At 33.7% G+C, this 7,988-nt stretch overlaps 1 long non-coding RNA gene across 2 annotated transcripts; it reads left to right on the top strand.

Annotated features, from left to right (window-relative positions):
* The first annotated feature begins 2,634 nt into the window (after positions 1–2,634).
* LOC141423042 (uncharacterized) lies at positions 2,635–7,721 on the top strand. Of its 2 annotated transcripts, none has more exons than XR_012447706.1 (3): positions 2,635–2,693; positions 4,737–4,818; positions 7,431–7,721. It is a non-coding gene; the product is annotated as an uncharacterized lncRNA (long non-coding RNA). The 2 variants fall into 2 exon arrangements; XR_012447705.1 differs by lacking the exon at positions 2,635–2,693 and adding an exon at positions 4,340–4,394.
* The last annotated feature ends 267 nt before the right edge of the window (positions 7,722–7,988 follow it).

Here is a 7,988-nt window from a genome sequence, read left to right as displayed (position 1 = left end):
CAAATGAGAGGAAAAAAACAACAATCTACCTTAAAATGGCAACTAGTAAATGTAGAAATAACAATAGGTAATTACCATTTAGCAACCATAATAGCATTACTTGATTCAGGCAAGAATCCCTAATGAATGTTAAGCTTGCTGAGTAAAGCATTATGGGTAATAGATTGTATCAGTCAGAGTTCCCAGAGAAACAGAATCAATACAATATGTTCTATTATATGTATTCATATTTATATAAAATATAAAATCCTATACAAATATAAACTTTCACACACACACGACACCTATATCGAGATCTATTTTAAGAAATTGACTCACACAGTTGGCAATTTTTGTATACGTAGGACAGGCCAGCAGTCTGGTAACTCATGGGATTTCTATGTTACAATATTGAGGAAGAAATCTTCCTCTCTGGAAAACCTCAGGGTACGTCTTTAACTGATTGGATGAGGCTCAACCACATTTGTTAATCACCCATACGAAATATGTTTGCAGTAGCATCTGGGTAAGCATTTGACCAAGCATCATAGCCTTGCCAAGTTGAAGTATAAAGTTAACAATTACAGATATGTTTATGTAACCTCAAATAACTCACCACAAGGATTAGTCAGTTGTAAAAAGAGAAAACAGTGTCTTTAAACACACCATTTTATTCACTTGATCAAAGTTAATATCACTGATAATGCTACAAATCCTAATATGATTTTGGAGCATTCATGTAAAAATGCCCAACTTTACCTAATTATCAGATCTATGTTGAGATCTATTATAAATCCAAATTGGAGTACAATGTATAAATTATTGATCTGCACTCTTAAAGAACTTCAACTTTATCATAGCAATGTGACTGAGGAACTGTTCAAGATTTAAAGAGATAAAACCACTAAATGTAATCCACAATCATGGATTAGGTACTAGACAGAGAGTGAGGTGCTAGAGGATGGAGAGGAAGGCTTTAAAAGATGTTATTCATTTTGGTGGACAATTGATGACAGTTTTAAAAGGAATATCTGTTAAGTAGTAGCATTACATACTTATTGGTTTTCCTAATTTCAATAATTGTACTATGGTTATTTAAGGACATATCTTTGTTCTTAAGGAAAAAACACTATTTAGGGGTCAAGCAGCAAGATATCTGAAATTTACTCTCAGATGGCTTACAAGAGATGGATAGATAGATGTATAGACAGATAATAAAGAGAGACAAATGGATAGATAGAATGGCAAAATAATAAATATAATCAGAAGTTAATCTGGGTCAAAGAGATTATATATATATATATATATATATATATATTAGTTATTCATATGATTCTTATACTTTTCACAAAGTTTGAAATTATATCATAATATAATTGACCCAGAAAAACAATGTTTAGGGTATTATATGTTATTGTAATATTCTTTTACAGTAGAACTTTTTCTCAAAGATTTTGTCTATAGTTCTCTCTCTTCAGTGTTTAGTTCAACACAACCCTCCCCATTTCACTCTCTAAGGAAATTGGAAGCTCTCTTTCCCACAGTTAAATTTTCACTTGATACTATGATTACTATGCACCTATTATTTATAGATTTTGAAGTGCTGCAAGCCAGAAAGCAGCACAAAATTAATTGAAAACTGTTCAGTATTAGGAGACTGGACTAATAGTCTAGAGGAATGAATTTTATTCTTATGTTTGAACATTAAGCAATATAAATTAGCTCAATTTTACTCACATGAATAGTATGATTCTTACTGTTCATGAATTATCTTATAATACAATTAACAATTTTAATTAAAATTATCATTGCATACCTTGAGTTTTAATATGGAGAAGGGAATAAAAATTCTCCAGAAGGTAATTGTGATTCAGATACACTTTAGGTATATTTTTAGTGGTAAAAGCAGCAAAAGCAAAAAAGAGCACAGCCCCTATTATTTCACACAGTGACTCTCCTTCATTGAAAAAGTCTGTTTTTGTGCATATATAAACTCAGAATGTAATCCAGGAGAAAAACTCATTCTTTAAAATAACAGTTTAAATTTTCATTCTTGATTCCAATGTGGAAAATGCAAGCCAGAAGTAGTTATTTTTTCAACATTATTAACTAAAACATTCAGTGCCTGTGAGTTACACTATCAGAGACCAAAAATAATAATGGATAAAGGGAGTATATATTCAGGAATGTATTTTGTTCTTTAAAAAGCAAAAGCAAAAATTTTGACATTTTTTTAAAGATAAGTAGTCCATACTATTTGAAACTTTATGATTATGATGCCAAATATGAATATAATTTCTTAAAATATAAAATATATTAAGAAAATATATAAACACATATTTATATTTATAATATAAAATATTAAATAATATTTTTAAATATTAAATATTAAATATAAATATAAAAATAGTTTATTTCAGGAAGAATTTTACTTCAGAAGAAGATATGATTTGGATCCTACAATTCTCTAAAAAATTATTTACTGTTCCTGAAATTTCTTATATATTTCTTTAAGAGTCTTATGTAATTAATCCTATTTAATACCATAGTAATATATAATTTCACCTTTTACATAAGTTCTAATGAAATCAACATAATGTTGGTGTTTTATACTACGGTGATTAATCATAGCCCAAAACAGGCTGTAATCAAAGCCTGGAGTTAATCATGCCATCTGTGTGCTCCTTGTGTACTCAAGATTTAGCTTCTCTAAGGTAAGAAAAATAACCATGGCTGTCTATGACCAGTTTGAACAACTTTTTGGATAATGGGCTAAAATAGCAACTAAAAAGCTATTTTGCCTTCTAAGTATTACTTGATACTAGATATGTTCAGAGAATGTATTACAAACTTAAAAATATTTAACATATTAAATAGTGTTCAACTTCTTTTCTATTGTCTGACTGGAAGATAGTATGAAGTTACCATTTCTTTCACAAAAATAAGTGCCTTGTGGCTTTGTTACTACATTTCTTCATTAACAGTAGAGTTTAGGCTTCAACTGCACTAACAAAAAGTTATGATAGAATCAATTCCCTTTCCTTTTTAATGCCTTTACTCCAATTCTCTTTTAATTTATTCACCTACTTATCAGTAATGGTAAGTGTTGAAAAGATGACTGACTGAGTCCAATACTTGAATAAGGCTAGTACTGTATATATTACCACCATCATAGCATAAAAAGTATGGCAGTTGCTTTTTAGAGTTTCTTCCTATATAAATTGACTACTTTAGCTAGAATTTATTTGAAGTATTTATATTTAGAGTTGCATTTTGAATTCTGCAACTTCATTCCATGTCCATGGCTACTGTTCTTATTCAAAAGTTACTACCTTCTCTTCCCTAAACTAATGGAATATTCTCATTAATCTAATCTTCTCTCACTCAATTATAATACATTTTCCACATACCCTAGAGTAATTGTTTAAACATTACATCATTCCTACACAAACCTTCCTGGACTTTAAGTTGCACTAAAAACTTAAAAAAAAAATCTATATAATCCGACCCTAGTCTCCCTTGGCAGCTCTAGGACATCTGGCTCTCTTTCTGTCCTCCTGATCTGTATTCCATGTCTCCTCTGCCTTCCTAGTATGACTCTACAAGGCATGTTCCTTCAGTGTCAGCCCAAATGTCTCCTTTCCAGATAAGCCTCCCCTGTAACTGTCCCAATATATTCTTATCTTTACATTTATCACTGTCATTATCTAATCAATTTATGCATCTCTTTCCTGCTGAATACATAAACTTTATGAAAATAAAACTATGTATGTTCTCCCTAGGAGAACACCTGGCATAAAAAGGAAACTCATAAATATTTGTTTTATGAATGAATCAACTCTTCCTTTTGGTGAAACCCTTTAAGAACTAAGATGGAAGTCATTATCAAATGATTTAATGCTTGTATTTCTATTACTTTTAAATTTTTTATAAATAAGCAAAATTCTGCTTTGTGAGGTTAGGGAAAACATTAGAATGTCTGCCTCATGTTCAAATCCAGTTATAATGACAATGTTATTGCTGTAGTATTACGAAGTGTGTAGGTGTTATTTTTCTTCAACCATTTGCATAACATAGATTCTGATCATTGTTGAATTTACAAGCAACTCATATTTGAGACAGGGGATGGCAAAAGACTATGTCTTGCTTCCTTGTAATGGAATATTTATCCACCTTATTGTTTAAGATGTTGAGCAGGCAGACCACACAGGTCTTCTTCCTGTTAATGATGTGAGTCAAAAAATAGTCATGCCTTAGCGACATGTTGTCCATTGTGACCATAAGTTCAGACACACCCCTTCTCAGGTCATCTGAGCATTGCACACAGTCAGCAGGAGTTCTTGATTAATAAGTTCAGCTTCCCAAAGAGAGGATCCCAACTAAGTCTACACCTACATTCCCACACCTGACATCTGGTATGTAGTGATGAATGGAAAATGAACAAGAACAGATAACAGAAGTGAGAATTGACCAGTATGTGTATGTCAATGATGAATATAAAAGTTTGCCCTAAAAATTTCATTTTGAAGCCAGCCATTTGTCTATGAAAAAAACATTCTTCTGTTTCTCATGTTAGTTGTCTAAACTAGCCCACCAAAAAGCAAAATTTTCATTCATTTCTTTTTTGTTGTTGTTGATACTGCTGTTTGAACTCAGGCCCTGAAGCTTGCTAGGCAAGTCTCAAGCTAGACTTGAAACACACCTCCAGACATTTTCTTGTTGTTGTTTTGTTTTGCTTTTCTTTACTTATTTTTCAGGTACTATCTCATGCTTTTGTTGAGGGCTGGCCTTACACCAATATCCTCCTTCCTATCGCCTACCATGTAGCTGGGATCACAGGTATGTACCACCACACTAGCTTATTGACATGTGAGTCTCACTAACTTTTTGCCCTAGCTGACTTCAAACTGGGATCCCCTCTATCACTAAGGTGAACCACTGTGCTTAGCTTCATTTCTTTCTTCTTTTTTTTCCTCCTTTGTATTGTTTTTACACCTATTTACATGTATATACATTGTTTGTGCCTCCTCCCCCCCCAGCCTTATTTCTTTATTGATATTTATCTAATTCCTTCTGTCATGCTAGGCAATGGACACAGTTGTGGGAAAACAGACAAAGATCCTGCTTTCTAGGAAAGCAGTCATCCAGAGAGATAAATGTGATCAGAAAATGATCCAAGTTTATAATTATGAACTGTAATAAATGCATTTAAAGAAGCTATGAGAGCGTATGGCAAGAACACATGATTTATTATGAGGAGTCAATGCTTTTGAGTTGGGATTGGAAAAATGACTTGAAATTAAATAAAGTGAAGAGTTTGGGAGAGTTGTGGTAATTGGATGGAAAGAGTTAGAATGCTGAAGTGAGGTAGGATGCAGAATGGCATGTTGAAAGAACTGAAAGAATAGTAGTATGGCAAGAAATGAAGGAATGAAGGACAAAGAGTAGTACAGACCAAACTGGAGAGCTAAGAAAGAGATTGGCTGGTGTAATCTTATAGGTCTATTGAGGGGTCATTGGTATTTTTTAAGACCAGATTTAATGCACTGTTGCTCCTGCAACACACTAGATATAAAACTTAGCCAACTTCAAGTCTTCTACCAGAAGCTTGAATCATCTCTCAGGCTATGTCAGCAGTGGGAAAAAGAGCTATTGAATGGCTTCTGATCTCTTGATTCTACCTCTTCCTCATACACAGATGGACAGTCTCTTACAATAGGCTGGTGAAAACCTATTTTGAAGCTATGCTTAAAATACACACTTCAGGGGAGTTGTAATTACTGCTGAGATCAGCAAGTTATGATAGCAGTTACTGAAATTGAATAGTTTAATGATGTCATCAGCAATTAAAATGAAATTCATAAGCTTAAAATTTTGTCATAAAGAACTTTTCAATTCCAAATAATAATTTAAAAGAATCTGCTCTTTGTTGTCTAAGCTGAGACTTTGTGATCAGGTACTTTTGATATGGTAATAAAAAGCATTGAGATGGAGCATTAGATTTTACCATGACCTTCAAAATTCATTTTGACTTTTCAAGTTGAAATGACCAACAGAATTACCACCATGCAGGATCATATTGGAAAGCAGCATCTCAGTCCCCATACAGATCTACTAAATAATGTTATTTCTAGAACCATTCATTGAATACTATGTTTATGATAGAAATGAAAAAATGTTGCCATAAATGCAGCAAAAGGACTGAAATGGGCTATTTTCCATTTGACTTAGGAATAAATGTTTTATATAGAAAATTTCATTGATATTCTTTTTCGTTTGACAAAAGATGGTCCCAGAGCTTAAGCTTAGAGAAGTTTTTGAGGTAACAGAATCATGATGTTTTACAGCATAAAATAAAATATGTTTTGGTTTGTTCACTTGATCCTTGTGTTTGCATTCTATTTGTTGCTATAACAAATTATTATAAATTTACTGGCTTAAATTAAGAAACAAAAATTCAACTGGACATGTTGGCTCAGGCTTGTCATTCCAGCTACATGGGAAGTAGAAACAGGATGATAATGGTTTGATGCCAGTCCAGGCAAAAAGCATGCAACTCTACCTGAAAAGTAACTCAAGCGAAACAGGACTTGGTGGGGGGAGTGTGTAAATTAGGACAACATGGATCTCAGTGGACTAATATCAAACTGTCAGAAGGGCTAAGTTGCTTCCTGTGTGATGTAGGGGAAAATTTCATCTGCTCCCCTTTTCTACATCCTAGAGACCATCAGCATTCCTTGACCTATAGTCCCTTCCATTTCTTAACCCAGTAATAGATGATCAAATCTCTTTCACCTTGCATTACTCTTCACTTTTTTTTTTTTTGGTGGGACTTGGATTTGAGCACAGCAAGAACTATACTGTTTGAGTCATACCTCCAGTCCATTTTGCTCTGGTCCTTTTGGATATGGGGGTCTCACAGACTATTTGCCCAGGCTGGCCTGGCACCTCAATCTTCCCAACCTCAATCTCCCAAGTAGCAAGGATTACAGGCATAAGTCTCTTTTGAAGACCTTTGTGATTACATGAGATCCAATTAAGTAACCCAGTATAATCTCCCTAGTTTAAGATCAGCTGATTAATAACTTTAATCCATTTTCAACCTTAATTCTCCTTTATTATGTTACATAATATATTCATAAATATTATTAGAACACACACATCTTTGGAGCTATTATTCTGTCTACCACAGTCCTTTTGGGGAAAAAATAGGTGCCACAAAATGGAAATGCAGAGATAAGGAAAGGATAGCCCCTGGAAAAGTTGTCAGCCTATGTTCTCATGAGAAAGATACACACTGAATTTCTCTGTAGTAGGAACTGATTGTCAATGAGACCATAAACTAGTTTTTATCATAGTTTTAATATCTCATTTAGGAGTGGTTCCTGTTGTGTACATTTTTGCATTTCTCTTTTGAGTCTTAACATTTAATGGAAAAATCTGTTTTTCAGGATGAATTTTTGGAAATGAGGAAAGAGGTTAAGTGAAGCTCTGTTCATGAAACATGGAACAAAGCCAAGCTCAGAGAAAACAGCAGCTGCAGGGAGAAGGTGATGAGAAGGGGCTGAGAGTCAGGCCAGCAGCAGAATCTCACAGCAAGAGAAGATGGAGAGAACAACTCCATCCACACATCACACCATTCACAATTCAAAGGAAGTTGCTTAGGAGAATTTAAAACAACTAAGCAGAAGTGATCTTTGATTTAACAAATTTAAATGAGTTTTTTTGTGTATATGCTCCAACCTCCCAAGCTCTTGTAATTTAAAGGAGGTATGAACATTTTAATGCCTAGCATGATATAAAATACGCATAAAGCAATGCACAAGGAACATCTGGGAGCATGAAGAGAACTGCCAAAGCAGATGGCATATGCCCAGGAAGCCTTTCCAGAAATAATGCTTCACTTGCATATGGAAGGATGGCTGAGAGTACATGTACATATGGAGGAAGTCTGGCATTCCAGAACTACAGATAGCAATGTGTACAAATGTGCATCCTAATAAAAGTAC

This window comes from Castor canadensis, chromosome 5 (genome assembly GCF_047511655.1).
Source record: "Castor canadensis chromosome 5, mCasCan1.hap1v2, whole genome shotgun sequence".
In the NCBI taxonomy this organism is placed as follows: Eukaryota; Metazoa; Chordata; class Mammalia; order Rodentia; family Castoridae; genus Castor; species Castor canadensis.
Note: the sequence above shows the minus strand (reverse complement) of the source record. Positions and strands in the feature narration are given on the sequence as shown.